This window comes from Lonchura striata, chromosome 2, assembly GCF_050655825.1.
Source record: "Lonchura striata isolate lonStrDom1 chromosome 2, ASM5065582v1, whole genome shotgun sequence".
NCBI lineage: Eukaryota > Metazoa > Chordata > Aves > Passeriformes > Estrildidae > Lonchura > Lonchura striata.
The window spans coordinates 148,957,087-148,975,032 of NC_140704.1; the positions used below are offsets into that span (position 1 = coordinate 148,957,087).

The 17,946-nt window shown below is 40.6% G+C and overlaps 1 long non-coding RNA gene across 1 annotated transcript; it reads right to left on the reverse strand.

Annotated features, from left to right (window-relative positions):
- Window positions 1-7,147: 7,147 nt before the first annotated feature.
- On the reverse strand, window positions 7,148-14,906 carry LOC146768477 (uncharacterized). The gene is made up of 4 exons (XR_014953095.1): window positions 14,344-14,906; window positions 13,319-13,392; window positions 13,125-13,169; window positions 7,148-8,459 (listed from the first exon to the last, which is right to left on the reverse strand). It is a non-coding gene; the product is annotated as an uncharacterized LOC146768477 (long non-coding RNA).
- Between the last annotated feature and the right edge of the window lie 3,040 nt (window positions 14,907-17,946).

Below are 17,946 nucleotides of genomic sequence, written 5' to 3' on the forward strand. Positions count from 1 at the left end.
CTCATGCTCCCTGCTTTGTGTTTATTTGTCAGTAACCCAATGCTGGTGACAGTGGTTTGGCTTCATTTCAGCACCAATGAAAGGCTGGTTGTTCCAATGTAAGCCCCCAAACACATCTCCATGGGTTTCTTTTATTATTTGCTTGAATCCTCTTTTTCTGTCACCCTGTGAGGGCTGCAGGATGGGGCTGGAGTGGAAGGGCAGGTAGATTTTAAGGTACAGCAGTGTAATAAATTACCCTCAGGAAAAGGTAAATTAGAGGAAACCACGTTCCTACCCTGCTCATGATGCTGCCATAGGTCAGGTTTGTGTGAGAAAAATGTCTTGTTTGTGAGGACACTGGAACTGGGATAGTTATTCCAGACAGGTCCTTCTGCATAAATCAGTTTACACTAGTGGAGGAGCAGTCCTATTGCTTGTGAAACTCCAAAAAAGGGGCACTTTTCATCTATAATGGTGATGCTTTTGCCTGCACAGACGTGTATCAAGAAATTCACATTCCCCAACTGATTTTGGTTTCATCACAGCCCCTGAGCCAACAGGAAATGCTGTCCTGGAAGAGTCCTGCTCCATTTTCACAGCCCTCCCTGGGCTGCTGAGCCTGAGCTTGCCGGCACTCAGCCTCTTTCCTGCCCACTCTTCCTCTTGCCCCCTGCAGCTGCTTTTGCTGTTCTCTTTAACCCCTAATTATTTATTTCCACTCTATTCCATTTCTTCTCACTGTCTGTGTTGGTTTCAGACAACTCTTCTCCCTCACCTTCAAGCTGAGCCTCTGATGCAAAGCCCACAGCTGGGGTGCACTGCAGAGCTCCAGGCATCCCTTTGCTCTCCAGGTGAGAGTCCTCCAGTCCCTGCCCATTCTTGTTTCTGTGCTGTCATCTGTTCTTAACTGCAGCAAACCCTAGCAGAATATTTTACCTGCTGTGAGTAGAAACTTGCTGTGCTTCTGCTATGGGAAACTCAGACCTATTTTACTTCTGCTTTACTTGGAATTTACTTAACATTTCATGATGATTGAGAATAAAAAATACAATAGAGGGAGGAAGAAAATTTAAAATAATATAGTGTTTTAATCTTAAAAGGTGCTTGGGGACTTAGTTTAGTGCTGATTAAAGGAATGGAGCTGTGCAGAAAGCAGATGATTCACAGCCCCTAAGAGCAACATTTAGGGGTAGTAGATAAAATCTAATGCTAATAGTATAAAGGAAAAAAATAATAAGTTCAAACTGCACTGCATTGCTGCCTGAGTCTTTAATTCCCACTCAGCATTTTCACTCAACCACCACAGTAAATAGGTCTGTGAATGAAAGTCTGCTGAGATAAAAGAACCTGCATAATAGCTGACATCAAAAGAAAAGCTTTTCTTTGCCTAATACATTGGAGATGTTGTTTCCAACAAAAACAATTCATCCAACTGAAATTCAGGCCACCTGTACTGCAGCCAGATCAGGAACACATCCTGCAACTGGCCAAGAAAGTGTCTGGCCCTGGAAGCAGCCTGAAGTTCTTAGTACTTTGAAAAAAACCCAGAAAGTCAAATAGAGCTGAGGTCTCCTCCCACTGAAGCCCACTGCTAAAATAAAATCTCTCTGGCTTCAAATCTGTCTTCCCTGATGAGAGCAATAGACAGGGAAGAGCAAAACAAACCTGCTGACAACGTGAGACCACCAAGCCCCAGCCTTAGAGAGGGGAGTGCTGCAGGGCTGAGCCTGGTCCATGGCTAAGTTAGAAACAGCTGGGGCAAAATTCAACCTCCCCCCAACACCCTGTGGGCTGCAGTGCAGACAGAACCAGGGCAAGAGGTAACAGCATCAAGTATCAGATCATGATATTTCATTGCTAACTTAGGTGTTGAGTTTTTGCTATAAGGAGCAGAGACCTGCAGGGACAACGAGAGGGGGACAGATGTCCCCACTCAGAGCACGTGTCAGAGCATCAGCTGGTGCTGCTGGGGAGAAGGAGGAGGGCCAGGGTTAAGCAGGGTGAACAGCTGAACACAAAATGTTCCCTCTGTCTGTGCAAGTCTCCTTCCAGAGGTGTGCATCATGAGGCAAAACAGAGACTCAATGCAACTGAAATACTGCTAGGATTACACAGGGAGATAGAAATAATTAGCTATTTGCCAAGTCTTCCTCCAAGTGCAATGTGCAACAGGCATGTTCCATCCATGCTACTTTTTAGTAAATTCTAAACAAAAGCCCAAGGCAGACAATTTTCAGCAATTCTTGGGCAGGAACGCTGTGCTGGTCTCTGTTAGGAAACAGTACATTTTTATATACACACATACCCACAATATTTTGGAACCCTACTGAGATATATTTTTAATTGGCCCCCGTAATTTACACCATTTTTAAATGCCCATCTAACAGCCCAGAAAGAGGACTTTCTGAAAGCTTTCTCTTGTGCATCATCATCTCCTCATCTTTCACAATGCCAGGCCACCAAATTTACTCTCATATATTTGTTTTGCCCTGGTGGCTGCAGCCTTCACTAAGCACTGTTTTTTCTGGCCGTGGTCTGAACCTGTAGATTCAGTGGCATGTGAAGGACATTAATTTTTATTACAGCTCTGGGTCAATCCCTGCAAACAGGCAGCAAATACGATGAATACAGAAATAAATTGCAGATGCTGAGAGCTGCATTGAGACCTCTTGTCTTAAATTCCCAAAGTACAGAGTATCATTCATAGCTAAAGGGAAACTTTAAAAGCATTTAGCAGTGCCAGGTTTCTCTGTCACTCTTCTAGACAGTGCTACTCTACTTGCTTATGCCTGCAGAAATTGCAGATATCACAGAGATTCATAAATCCACAGCAAAATCCCAGTGTAGGAACTGGGATGCTCTGCACCAGTACAAGGGTGAGCTGATAAGGGCAATGAAACCATCTATCCTTCCACAGAGATCTGATGAGTTTTCTTGTTACCTTCCAGAGTCTTTTTGTGAACAACTTTATTAAATGAATGTGTTAAGTTACTTAAAAATAATCAACAGAGTTGTGACTAAAGCCTGGACAGAAAAGGTTGTTGGCAGTCTCAAAAAAAGCATGTATCATCTCAGTTATTAATGGCCAAAACTGTCAGGAGAATTTAAAACTTTTCAAATTGTCATGCAGTAGCTGGTGAGTCAGACACAGCTTTCATTTTTCTTCTCTGAAGAAAAAATTACTTCTAGTGAAGTAATCCAAACATTCAAAACTCTGAAAGGGCTCAGGCTGCCCTTCAGGGTTCCTTTGGGATAAAAGGTTGATCCTCAATGAAGAAAAATGAAGTGTTGATAGAACCAACTGCTGCACAAAATGCAGAAAAGAGAAAAATAGGAAGGATATGTCAATGTATTCCTTCTTGCATAAGGTCTTGGCTGTATGGGGAGATTTTGTTGTGGAGGATGCAGTCACTCTTCCACCACAAAGACAAGGTAGAAATTATCAGTCTTCAGACTATTAATTTGAAATAGTAGAGTACTTTCTATATTCAATTCCAAAGAGCAAAAAGCACAGTAGGGAATGTAAGTTTATCTTTTTCTCTTTAATTGACTGAAGAAAAATGTCTGTCCAACAAACAGAAGTCCCTGTATCATTTGCTTCTGTGAGCTGCTCAATGGCCCTCATTTCACCATCCCTCAAGAAATCAACATCAGTCTGGGCCAGGTGTTTCACTGCTACTCCAAATGTCTGGGTGACTTCAATCCTTTCTGATTGTCATCAACAGAGTTATTTCAAATGTTTTAGCCTGACAAAAAACATTTATCTTGACTCTTCCTGTGTTCCCTGATATTATTTTTTGTCTCTCAGAATTAATAATTCTGAAAAGGAGGATGATGTGATGGTGACAATCCAGGGCCTGGAAACACATGAGAAATTGCCTGTCTTGCACAGAGGATTCATCAGGGTAGGAGGTCAGAGATAAATTCCAGCTTTATTTAATTCACTAATATGGCTGTAGCCACTGTAGATAATGGAAAGAAGTAACTACAGAAAACTACAGTTTCTAATATTTACTAATAACAACTTGTTTTTTTCCCCTATAATTTACAAAATGTCAGGAGCAAGTTGTTCTTGAGCTTTTTGAGGGGGATGAGCACCCACAGGTGTTGGCTGAGGAGCTCAGTAGGCTCCCCTCCAGGAGAGCCAGAGCAGCCTAGGGCATAGTCTGAGGACTTCTTACAGAGCTGATGCACCTTATGGATTAGGTGTTTCATGGCCTAAAAATCTAATAACCCATTATCAGCTACTAAGGGATCTTGTGAGACACCCCAGTCTGGCTTCAGGTGTCTCACATGATGTTAACATGTTCCTATGAGCAGAGGATTTCCCAGTTCAGTTTGTCTCTCTTTTGGGATGTATTATCAAAATGAAATCCCAATAGTCCCATCTGCTCTATGAACTGCACATGCCAGTTCAAATGTTACCTATCTCCATTTCCTCCTTCCTTCACTCTCCTGAAGACAGAGATTTGAATACATATTGAATAAACATTTGAAAAGATAGATTTATCAGGATTTGAGTCTTTCATCTTAGTATTTTTTTTTAATATGAAAAGTTTTTTTGTCCTTTGAGCAGTATCTGAATGTCTGAGACAGACAAGGAGCTAAGAATGGGGCAAGGAATTGCAGAAAATACAGCTAAAAGATAAATTTCCTGCTCAGGCTTTCTCCTGAAGATCAGTTTTGGAGTCTCTTCTTCAGAATGAAGATTCTGTATTGCCTGACTACCCTAGAGTTCAGAAACATCAGCCAGTTATGAATGCATGATATCAAGGAGTTCTTCTTTCATTAGTTAACCTCTGTTGTCCACTGCAGTCCCTTGGAGAGGATCCCTGGCTCCACACTGTTCTCACCAGCACAGCAGCCTGACCTGCTCTGAGCTGCTCCTCTGACCTCTCTCAGCCTGAAGACGTTCCTTGCCACAAGCATCCCAAACACTCTCTCCTCACCCAGTGTGCTCACATCAGGATTCCTGCCTTGAGGCATTTGGCTCAATCACAGCTGCTAAGATTTCTTGGAAATTCAACCACAGTGTCATAACTCCAAGGCATGTGTTCATTTTTTCTTTCGTGTTGAGATGTGAAAACATGGGTTTCTTGTCTGCTGTGATGGAAATTCCATCGTGCCGATGGCCGTGTATTCCTTTTGTTCCCTAATCCTGAAAGTGCTGGATGCTTTGTGGGCTTCTCATGTGATAAAAACAGATGTATTCTCAATTTTGTTCAGTGCCTTCATTAATGAAAATATTTTAATTTCTTCCAGAGTTAACTTTGGATTTTTGCAAGAAGGCATTTTGTTTCTAAGTGTTATTAATTCCAGTGTGACTAACATCACCTGGAAACCTGGAAGCTGAACATTCCATTTACTCCCGTTTTTCCCACAGCCAAGTTCAGAGAAACTTTTAGCAAAAAAGCAGTCGACTCTTGGATGTTTCCCCTTGTCATCATGTCAGCAGTGTTGATGGCTGTACCCAGTTACCTCTGGTAACAGGCGAGACACCAGTAATCCCATCCTGGCTGCAAAACCTTTCAGAACCTTGTGCCGCTGTCAGATGGATTTGGTTGGGTGAATTGATAAACAGTGCTCAGATTTGTCAGGGCAAAGAATTTTGGAACTGAATAGCAATTACCTTTTTGAAGCTGAAGACAAAATCATCAGCCCGCCTTACTGCATACTGAAGAATGAGACCAGGCTCTCATTTTGATTTAACATGTTCCATTCATTACTTCTGTCTGAAATCAATTAATCAATAAAGCATGATCCTACACATGTTTTAGGCATTTTGGCTTTGGCTAGGAGCTCAACAACACTTTTGAAATAGGATACTTTTGAAAACCCTCCTAATGAAAAGCCTACCATCCTTAAACACTTAATGTCTAATCATGCAGCCTCAGCTATAATGCCTTCTTCCAGGCTTAGAAGGAATATTAAATGGGATTTGTGACTGACTGCAGTGGATTCATTGACCTGTTTATAAATGCTCTTTTGAAAAAGTGTGCAGTTCTGGGTGCTGCAATGTAGGGAGGATATAGGGGTACTAGAGTGTATCCAAAAGGCTGTGAGGATGGTGAAGGGTCTGGAGAGGAAGCTGAGGTCTTGGTTTGTTCAGCCTGAATGTGTCTGAGGGGAGACCTTATTGCAGTCTGCAGCTTCCTCAGGAGGGGAAGCAGATCTCTGCTTTGATCTCATCTCTCTGGTCACCAGTGACAGAAGGAATGGCCTAAAGAAAAGTCAGGGGAAGTTTAGGCTGGATATCAGGAACAGTTTTTATCCAGAGGGAGGTTGGGCACTGGAATGGGCTCCCCAGGGAAGTGGTCACAGCCCCACATCTGACAGAGTTCAAGAAATGTTTGGACAATGGTCTCAGGCACATGATAGGATTGTCAGGATATTCTGTGCAGGGCCAGAACTTTATTGGCTCGTGTGGGTCCCTTCCAACTCAAGATATGATTCTATGGCTCTATGAGAAGTGTTTTCACTCCCCAGGGTCCTAGTGAAGAGGTCCAGAGATTTATTCCCCTGCTACACCTTTCTAGGAAAACTTGCTGAGGATAGTTTACATGCCAATGCTGACCCATGTGGAAAGATTCATTTCTTGTGGATTGACAGACACTCTCTTCATTCATTTATGCCATCTAGGTATTATTTTTTGCATTTAAAAATTTTAAATAACATAATTTTATTAATGTGTCAAATATAGAATCTCAGTTATGGATCTAAATCATCAAAAAAACTATGGTTTCAGGATGCCTGATAATTACCAAGGATCCAAGAAGGTTCAGCTCACTTTGCCATTGCTGAAAAACCCCCCAAAAAAATAAACTTTGGACACATTTAAATGACATTTAAAAGTTATTTTTCATACATTTTCTATCCTTCAGAAGCTAGAGTTTTATGGAAATCTCTATTTACAAGTTATGGATGTGAAGTCTGTAGCTATGTCTGCATCTTTGAACTATCCTTCATGAGGGGGAGGGGGAAGGGGTCTTGCAGAAAAATGAGACATGTAGAGAGGAATTACAAGTTCCCCACTTGCAAGAGAAGGACACCTGGCGCTTCTTCTTCAAAGCCTTTTCTAAGCTCTGAAGCACAGAATCACTGACATGATGAAAAATATGAAACAAGTGTCTACAAGACCCACAGTCTGAACTTGGACTCCCTTCAATTTCATATCTCAATTATAAAACAATCTTTATTTTCCAGGCTGTGGTTAGACAAATATACTTTCATAAGACTCATTTACTATCTTTATTCTTCTTGAATTTCCACCCACCTTGTTTGTATTACAGATTTTGTTTATAATCTCTTTGTCCAGCCAACTTTTTTTCTCCTCTGTCAATGTACACATGGAAGATCTGCTTTCCTGGAGATTCATGAGCTCTGGGACCCACTGCCTGGAGATTACCACTGGCCAAGGGCTGTCTTTGAGCTATGTCTGCAAACATGGGGCAGAGTTCATGTTCATTTTGCAGGACTATAATTAGCACAGCATTAGCTTAGACAGAAAACTGCTCCCTCTAGACCCAATTTCAAGGCAATTAAGGTTGTCCTTTTTCACCATGGTGCTTCTGAGCTAGACTCTGTCTGTCCCACAGCAAGAATAACATGGGAAGCACCCATTACTGTGCATTGTTGCGGCTTGGCATGAGGAAAGAAAACACATGTTCTATTTATACCTCAGCATCAGACCAGGGGAGATTGTGGTGAAGATTTTCAGTGGTTTTCTGTTTCCCAAAGATACTGACATATACATGTACTTCATGCAATCATTTGCATGGGGCAAAAAATCAATCCACATTTTTAGGAGGTGTTTCCATCATGGATATACTGCCCTTCCAGTACTGCTCCAGCCCTGGACTCTTTTAAGATTACCATGTGTATTGTAAGAGGATAATTTCATAAGTGAAATATTTTAACATCATTATCAGATCCCAGAGGGCCTTAACATCCAAAGTTCAGGAACAGGACAGGAATGAGATGGTGGAATTTGTCCTTGCACAGAGGACACACATTGTTTATATCCACTTCAATGCTATTTTGGAGCACTGTTTCATGTACAGTGTCTACTCTGCCCTTTAGCAAAGGTTGGTATTTTCTCAGAACATTTTTATGCTGAAAGACACTCCACGACTTGGGAGGGCTCTGTTGAGGGCATAAAGAATATAATTAGGGTCACCTACAATAATTAGATTATGCATCTGTTATGCCTGAATTCCAAATAGTGAGCTACATGCTCTCTTCAGTCGATCCCAGGGGAAAATTGTTCTCATACTAAAATAGGTGTTTAAAATAAATTGGCTCAACCCCCAGTCCATGTCTTCTTCTGGTGACTCTGGAATGTCGACACAGGATGATTATCTCAGCTCAGACATCTTAACTTTTATGTAGCCAGATCGATGAGCTCTGCCTTGATCTCCATCCCATGTTGTATTTAGCAAGAGTGGCAGGGCCAGACTGTCAAACTGGTAAGAATAGACCTGGAAGAACAATGACATCATTAGAAGACCCATAATTTTTGATTTCCTTCAAAAGACAGCTTTGAGGTCACGTGATTTTGCAAGGCTTTGTATGATCTTTTAAAAAAAAGTACATTTCTGACCCTCATGGTTCAGTTGAAAAGGCAAAATTGTTTGTGTAAAAATTGGCAGGCAAATGAAAACAGCTCCAAATTCTGAGTGGGGAGCAATATTAATATCAGCTTCATCCTTTAGTTTTTGAATCAGTGATGGAACTGGGATTACTGGGGAAGAACTAGCAGAGAAAGAATCTATTTACAGTAACATGCTCATCCTCCATGCCATGACTAAGATATTGTGTTATTAAAGATACTGTGATATTAAGGAGCAGCTCTTGGAGCATGGACAACAACGCCAATCACAGTCACATCTTCTTTTGTTTTCTGGCCATATGTGATATCTAGCTAAGGGTGATTTTAATCCTAGATCTTGAGCAAATTTTTGTGATTAATAAATATTCAGTGACAAGAACTGTGAGATTCTGGAGAAGTTTTTTTAGGAAAAAATTATATTCACTGCACAATAAAGAAGACAAAAGAAATACAGAAAATATCTTCTGGAACAACATGTTTATGTCATTAAAGCAAATATAATTAGTCACAGATGAATCATTTGCCCAAATAAATACAAATCCAAGAACAATAAATCATAGAATCATATATAAAAACTCTCCATCCTATTCCCTATAAGCTATGATCCAGAAACAAAAATAAAAAGAGGACAAAAAAGTCTTGCCCTTAGCTAGTCTTATAATGAGAAAAAAAGGGGAAACTTACTAAAAAAGAGATTGACCCTTGGGTTTTTCCCCTTGTCATCACATCTGATGATTAGATCTTTCATGGTTTCAGTCTACGATGAACTTCTCATCCCATGACTGGGCTTGTGTTTTATTTTGGAAGCCAGGAGCTGCTTTGGTTCCAGTAAACCCCCATAGCTTTGTCTTAGAATTTCAAGTTGGCAACAGAGGTTCTACTTTTGAACTTCGAGTCTGTATTTCATTTCAGGATGAAAAATTATTTTAGCCATCATGGGGCTTCAATTGAGTAAAAGAACATTGCCTTCCCACCCTTGTTAAACAATTCCTAATATTCCTAATCATCCATAGGTTAATTTTTTATTACATCCTGCCTTAAGAGACATTCTAAACCCCAGAACACAAAATATTTCATCACAGTCTTTGTTGTGTGTTCGCTCTGCAGGGACAAAGGGCATCTTGTGTGAGGAGCAGATGCTGAATGTTTAAAGCTGACAACTTACATAAAAGTTACACTCCACACATCAATATTTAGCCAGCCCAGTCCCCTATTCCAGTGTAACAGACATTCCATCATCCCACCAAGCATCCCAACCAGTGCTTTTTTTAATTTATATTTTTTTTAAGGAGGAAAGAGAAGGAAATATTTTGTAATCGTGGAAGGACAGTTCACTGTGGAAGTGGAACATAAATTATCTGTGTTGCTGCAGAGCAGTCTTAGCTTTTTGTCTTGTGAGACATCTGTGATACATACATGGAGTGGGAATGAGCACATCCATTCCTGGCAAATCAACTCCTCTTTTTCTTCTGTCCTGTAAAAATGTGAGCCTCAACTGCCATGAAATAACACTGCGCCATGAAATAACAGGAGATCTTAATAAAGTATGATCCTCTGGAATTTTTAGTGCCTAACTTGCAGGTAGTCGTCAGGATTAGGAACACCAAGCTGGATTCAGACTTGCTTGTGTGGCTAGAGCTGCAGTGTTAAAATAGGGGAATAGCTCTAACTGTGCCATGGTCATCCCTAAAGTTTAATTGCCAGCACCAAAGTTATTCCAGCTTTGTGCCATGCCACCCAACACTCCCCTTCAGGTGTTAGTAGCAGCCTGTTGATGGCCTAGGGGTAGGCTGGCTTATCTGCCTCAGAAAACAAATTCACATTAAAGCTCTGGGTTGTTGCTCCTTGTCCTAGTCGGTTTAAAGCATATCTGAATAACCACAGGCTATGTGGTTGTCACTTGATGTAGACATAGCTTCAAAATGGAAATTAGCTTCAAAATTGAAGTTTCTAGACTCAGTAGGTCTGTGGCTGGGAAAGTCACTCACTGAGGAAGATGCCAGAACCAAGATACCATAACTTGGTTATAATAATAGTTTATTACATTGGGTTAACCAAGGGCACAAACTTCTAGCAAAATGTGTACTCTCTGTACAAAGGTGTCCTTGGTTTTGGGAACCCTCACAGGTATAGCGGTTTTCCCGTGAGCAGTCTGTCTACAGCTCAGCAGCTTGGCTGGGTGTGCTTTGAATTTCAGTGGTCTGGATGTAGAAGGGTTAATCCTCTGTGTCTCTCTGTTGTAAGACATGGGAAAAGAAAAACACTGTCTCCGTAAAAACAAATACAATTGTCCATAAAAGCTAAAATAGCAGCAAAGCAATTTTACAAATCCAAACATTTTACATTTAGATGGTATTCAATTTGCTATAAACTTGGGTTACTCTTAAATAAGTGTGTGTGTGGTAAATACCAATTTACAATGAGCAGCAGGATGTCAGTGGAGAAGCTATAGTCTTGGGCAAGGCCAGGCACTAACAAGAAAAGCAAGGGCAAAGCTTCAGCTCTTCTTCAGCTGCTCTGCTCTGGGATGTGCTGCTCACTAGAGCAGTGCCAGGCTCAGGCTGGTCATTGTGGAATGCCAGAGCAGTTTGAGGTGGGAGGGAACAGGAGGATCTCCTTGTTCCAACCCCTCCTGCTTCGGGCAGGGGCAGCTCCCATCAGACCAGGCTGCTCAAGGCCCTGCCCAGTCTGGTGTTGAACACCTCCAGGGCTGGGGCATCCACAGCTTCTCTGGACAGCCTCAGTGCCTCACCCTTCTCACAGTAAAGAATTTATTCGTAATACCTAATGAAAGTTTGCCCTCTTTCAAATTAAACTGGTCTGAGCTCCCACCCTGTGAAAGCAATCCTCACAGGCCAGGGAGAAGTGCACCCTCTGTGTGAGTTCCAGGACCATATGCACATCATGTCCTGCTCACAGGGCTGCCCTGGAGCAGCTGAGCTGCTGTGGATGCATTCTCTCTTATCTCTAGGGAATATTTTTTGCAATGCTCCCCATTAAACAAAAGCAAATGTTTACCAGTCACAGATCTGCTGCCTGCGGACATATACCCAAATATCTTTTATTTAATTTACTGCCTGGACTGAACATCCTCAAGCAGGAGAACAGCTAGTCAATGTTCCTACAACTTTCAAAGAAGGCTGGTCACCTGAACAATACTCATTAATGCATAACGAGCTCCTCTCTGAAAGCTTCTCACTCCTTTTTTACTTTTCTGTCTTTCTCATCCTCTGACAATGCCTCAAATCAAAGTTAGTTGGGCTAAATGTGGACCTAAGTGATAGTTCAAAGTCACCTAGCAACCTTGTAACAAAGTCCTGTCCCTAAGATCTTTGTTTAGTGTTTTATCTTTGTATGTTGTAGTGGTAGAAGGAAAAAATCAAGCAGTAACCTTTAACAGCTTTGTTAATAACATTGCCATATTTAGGCTGCCCTTGAATTACTTGCATGTTATTGTAAAAGCTGGAGTCTACTACCCAGACTGCAGTATTCAAATATCATTAAAGATCACTCAGAGCTAATGAAATACTTTCTGATTGACCCAAACTGCCTGGGTGGGGAGGGACTCTTCAGTCCCTGAGGGTTCTCACTGTAAGCACAGTGTGAGACTCATGCTGTAATATTTGAGCAGTGTGGAGTGAGTTAGGGGTAAACTGGAAACCTTAATTAGGCATTTTCATTACAGTCATTGCAGGCAGCCAGGCCTACAATGTTATTTAAACATAAGGTTTGTGGGTTTCATTTCCATGACCCTTTTCCAAGGGAAATGATGGGATTCAAGTAACAGAGGATGCTTCTTGCAGTGTGTAAAGAGTATGATGCATCTCAAATAGCATTCCCATTACACATGGTGAAAAGAAACTGACTTTTCTTCTGTTGTTTCGATGGCTGTTGGGGATTCCAGGGTTCTTTCACCATTTATGGACGCTGGTATAATCTATACTGCTGGGGGTGGCTGCTTAGTAAAAGGTCAAATAAGTTATTCATGTGTGTTAGACAAGGATTATAATATGTTGTTTGGTTTTCAACTTTTAAAATGTTTATTATGAGTAATTTATGAAGAATAAAAAGATTAAATCTCTCTTCAGCCTAGATAAATAGACAAAAAAGACTCAAATAAGAAGACTCCATAAGTTGCATGGACAAGGACATTTCAGGCTGCAGGGGTATTAAATATATCTATTATAGCCATTGAAGGGTGAATATGGGCCCAGGGAGAAATGGTGCAGAAAATCATTCAGTGCTGGCACTCTCTGGCTGTCACAGTCCACAGCAGTTGGCACTGGTGTTTTCCTGGCATCAGGTGCTCTGTGCCTGTGAGATATCATTGCCAACTTCTGTGCTTTAGCTCTGCTTTGGCTGTTCCAAGCAGTTTGTGGACCACTGTGTGCACCAGGTGTGTTTTGATGGAATGGCCATCAGACTACACCAGCTGCCTTGCAGGAATGCTTGTGCTGGAGGATGCTGCAGGGCTGGTGTGAGGGTTGGAGCTGTGTACATTGTAGACTTACTTGTCTTGTTTAGTAAGAATTACCTTTGAGCTGAATTGTGCCCCATGAAAGGCTTTTTTTTCAGTTCTCTGCAAAAGAAAGTACAAGTTACAATCAGTATTAAGTCAAAGTGAATGAACGAGGGACTGGACATGAAGGTATATTTTGGGTGGTGTTATCTGACAGAGGGAATGCATCCCCCAGTATTCACTAAGGAAGAGTGGAAACAGATAAGTACCTCACTCAGGTTTGGGGTCAACCAATAGGTCATGTGGCTCTTGCTGGTTTCATTCATATTTTGCATTGTGCAAGCTGAAATCATCAAAACAAGAACTTAAGTGTGGGACTAGTAAGTGGCCTCAGCAAAAAAAAAACAGAGAGACAAACACAGAACTTTCTGTTGATGACATGTTTGCAACTCTTAAAGAGAATTTCCAATAAAAACGTGTTTTCCAACATCTTCAGAACAAGACTCATTAAAAAAAATTCTAAGGGCAGCAAAGAAATACAGCCATGAGTTTAAGCTTCCTATACAAATGTTCAGTCTGTAATTAATTTGAATGACTAAAGAAATCACATTTTCTAGTAGTTTCCTATAAACTGTTCCAGAGAAGAAGATCACAGCTGGTGGCACTCAGCCCTGGAAAGATCAGCCAGTGATAGCTTTATGGAGAGGAACATGCCCTGCCAGAGTAATCCCATCATCTGCAAAGAAATCCTCCACAGATTTCAGTGGCCTCCTCTGCTCCCTGTGTGTCCTGCACTGCCTTCACAGCTGGTAGGTCACAACATGCTCAGCAACAGCCTCTGTGGTAATGCAGCATAAGATTTGAGCAACACAAATATTTAACTTAACCTTGTCATAGCACAGAGAGAGTTATAGGGACATTTGTCAGACTTCCTGCACTATAATAATTTTTCTGAGAAATGCAAGAAGAGCCTTTTTGTCTTCTGGCCTTAAAGGTTTCACTGCAAGGAAGGCTAGGGTTAAGAAATTTGCCTTTTTCTTTTATTGTGTGAAATTCCAGATGTGTTTACCTGAGCTGAACTTTAGTAATAAAACCAGCGTTTTTCTGTCACAGATTATTCTCAAGAAAATTCTGTGAGCTTGTCAACAATGCTGGAACATGAATGCGTGGCCACATATATTCATGTTTTACACAGCATGTTCCGTGTCAGTAAAACCCCACTGACAGAAGTACAGAGACATAAAAGCAAAAAAGAAGGCAAAAATAAAAAGACAAGATCTCTGTGTAAACTCACCTGTGCCCACCACATCAGGCTGAGCAGCACAGCACTGCTCAACACCTGCAGGCTGTGGCTCAGAGGTTTCCTGCAGGGGCTTCAAACCAGCTCTGTCTCTGCTCTGGAGCTCCAGCCACACTCGAGCTGTGCTGCTGCTGCTGAGTGTGGAGAATGATGCAAAAACATTGTGGGATTCTTTCCTTACCAGAAAAAAAAAAAAAAAAAAAAAGAGAAATCCATGGGAGCAGCATATTAGAAAACTAAGGAAACAAACAGCAATGTTTGAAAAGAAAGCTGCTTTCTTCCTTCAGTAAAAATACCCAAATTCCTGGGAAACTGCATATTAAAAAAGCAAACAAACAAGGGGAAATATGCAGATGAAAACTTTTTTATTGCTAGTTAAACCATCAACACTTAAGAACACCAGATTTGTGATTGCATCTGCAGTCTTCACTGAACTCTTCTTAAACACAGATATTTATTATACAATTTATTTAGTGTTATCTGTTCATTGTTAAAAGAAAAGTGCAGAGAAAAAGCTGAAAGTGGTCACACAACCAGGTGGTGTCAGAGGTCAGCCAGTGCCTCTGACAGTACCTCTAATTACCCCAATAATCAAACCAATACCATGTGCACTGCTCTGAGCCTTCTGGTAGATGCTTTAACAAAATTACCAATAGATTGCTTGTACTGATTTGTATTTTTTAGTTATTATTTTTGGATGTTCCATGTGTCTGTATGCTGGGAGTCTCCTCCTGAAGTTTCAAACTGTTTTTAGCACTTGTTCAGCATTTCTCATACCAGAAATGGAAACAGTGAGGTTTGCCCGTAAAATCAATGTCACAACTAAAAATGCACTAAAAGAAAGGAAAGCAAGAGTCATCAGGATTAGAAGTTGGACTTTATCGATAAAAATGGTGTCAAAACATCAGAAAATAAAAAACCACCACACTAGTTTTAGCTAGAAATACAACTGGTAAGTAAAACCACTAAGTGCAAACAATCAAAAAATAAAACAATATTGCAAATGAAACGGTTGGGAATATGTTTTGGGATTTCTCTCTGATTAGGTGGTTAATAAGAGAAGCTGGACACTATCCAGAGTTAAAAGGGCCACAGGAAAGAAGAAGGAGGGGGTTTTAAGTATGTCAGGAACAACTCAAGTGCTAGTAACCATGAAGGTGGCGTGCTTCCAGTCAGTTTGGGAGCCAGAAGGGTGACACCCTGAGACCACACGAGGATGGCAAACCACCTTCTGAGCCTCTAGTGGTTCAGAGAGCAAGAAACAACAGCAGGTCTGGATAACTTGGACTCAGGCATCTTAAAGTGAAGCTGCTGACGTGTCTAGTTCCCTGATGCTTCCTTTTAATCTCACAGTACTGAGGAAACTACAAATGACTGGAAAAATCTTATTTCTCTGCCATTGTTTGTTGGAGACAAATGAAACAATGCAAAGATAGGCTTGAAGACAACAAGTTGTTTGCATTAAAAAGAGACATGTTCATAAATCAACAATAAGGCTCAAGGCTAGGACTGCAATTAATGGCAGCTTATGATATGTTAATATGAAAATGGCTCTCATTTACCAAAACTGATACTTTTTATATGACAGTAAATTGAATAAAGAGACTGCATAGCTTGAACATGCTCTAAATATTTTAGAATTTCAGTACCACGTTATTTTCTAAATAAACTGCGATAAAATATGTCCTGTACAACACAGAAGCACAAATATTAATGGATTAAATAACCACTTAACTGTCAGTTATCAATTTATTTACTTTTTTTAGTGAGTAGATTTTATCAAGCAATAGATCTCCTAGTAGATCTCACAGAGATTGGTCCAAACCCAAGTTTTTATCAGCAGCTTTGCTGCTGAAACTAGATTTTCCCACTGGTATAAATCTTGTCAGACTCCTAAATTTTTCCTGTGCTTAGGCAATAAGAAAGAGATGACGAAACATTTTGTAGATTGGGACCATTCAAAGTAAACACAAGTGAATAAAGATGGCAGCTGAGTCCTAGAAGTGCAGACCAAAGCAGACCTAAAGATGATACTGGATGCAGAGATGAATTTGAACCTTAAGAATGATGCCGGGGAAAATTATATCATCAGATTTACACAGGGAAGGAAAATGAGTAAGAGAAGGGATGTGATTTCTACCTGGATTTGTAGCAGCAGTGTGTACTGCAGCACTACACCTTGGCCTGATAACTCTGTTTTTAAAGGGATGCTGAAAAATTGCACAGGAAGCAGAGAAAAACCATAGAACAAAATCAAAAATAATAGGGCAGCAAGAAAATATCTCACAATGAAATAAGCAAGTTATTAGAAAATTTGGCTTCTGTAAGTTATAGGTAATAAGAATAAGATGCTTCTTGGAGGAATGGAGAAAACACCAAGACAAGTTGTGTAGAATAGAAAAACTACCAGTTAACATAAGACAAGCTTAGGGTCAAGGTAAGATCTACCAGTCTCTGCAAAGGCAGACTGAGTTGGTTGCTGAAACAAGTCAGCAAGAGGAGCGCTGGCTGCTCAGTCTCCTGCTGTTTCCAGCCAAGGCTGGAGGCTTTTCAAGATAATCTTTTGGCATTATCTGATTGCAGGCAACTGGGTGATATTCTGTGATTTACAATTCACAGAAAGGTGGTCTTAAGTCCTGTAAAAATGTCCCTGCTCTGAGCAGGTAATGCATAATGCATATCTATATATTAGTGTACAGAGATTTCAGAGCCCACTTCATTCATGTGTATCGTAGGCATATCTTGGTTTTTAACACATCCATATGTGCCATAGGTACATCTTGGTTTTTAACAAAGGATTATGAAGCAGGATATATGAGTTCCCCAAATTTTCTCTGTTCTTTTTGACCTATTTTAATTCATTTATTGGTAGAAATCCAGCATGTCAAACCTGGCTGCTGGCTCAGGCTCCCATGTATGTATCTGGTATTGCATAGCCATCAATGAGTCATTTCCACCACCTACTATGGCAGATGTTATAAGTACACTTTTATTTGTCCTACAGATCTTCCCTATTGCTTAAGATTAGATATGAGTACCATAAAGGGCCAAACCGAATGCATTGCTCTGGCCTGTGTTGCAATTTCTCTTATTTCATATGGTAAAGGAAAATTGATGTCTGCTATTTTAGGATACAGCCAAGCAAATTACTTCAACACATGAATAAACTGCAAAGAACTTCATTCCATAAAAACTTTGACCAAACTGGAGAAGGATGAGTTTATATCTCTTCCACTGTAAAATTGTCTCAGATGAAAAATTATTCTAAAAAATTGAACATTCTATCTTGATGCAGCTCTACCTGCCACTTGTTTCTTTCCCCTTTTTGCACTCATCTGATCCTGGAGTTAAGGAAGAGCTCCCAAAATTCTGGCCAACTGCACATGGTAATGTGATGATGTAATATAATTTCTTCTCCGTGGTCCATATGTGCTAAGACAGAGACTATGCAGATATGCTGTATTTATAGGATAATGACAATATTTCCTAGAGCAGTGCAATTTTTTATTGCTTGTGCTGGGTTTCAAGTCATTACCACATCTCTCAAGCAGTATTTCCTTTACCTCATGATTAGTAGGGTCAGTGCAAGAAAGTGCT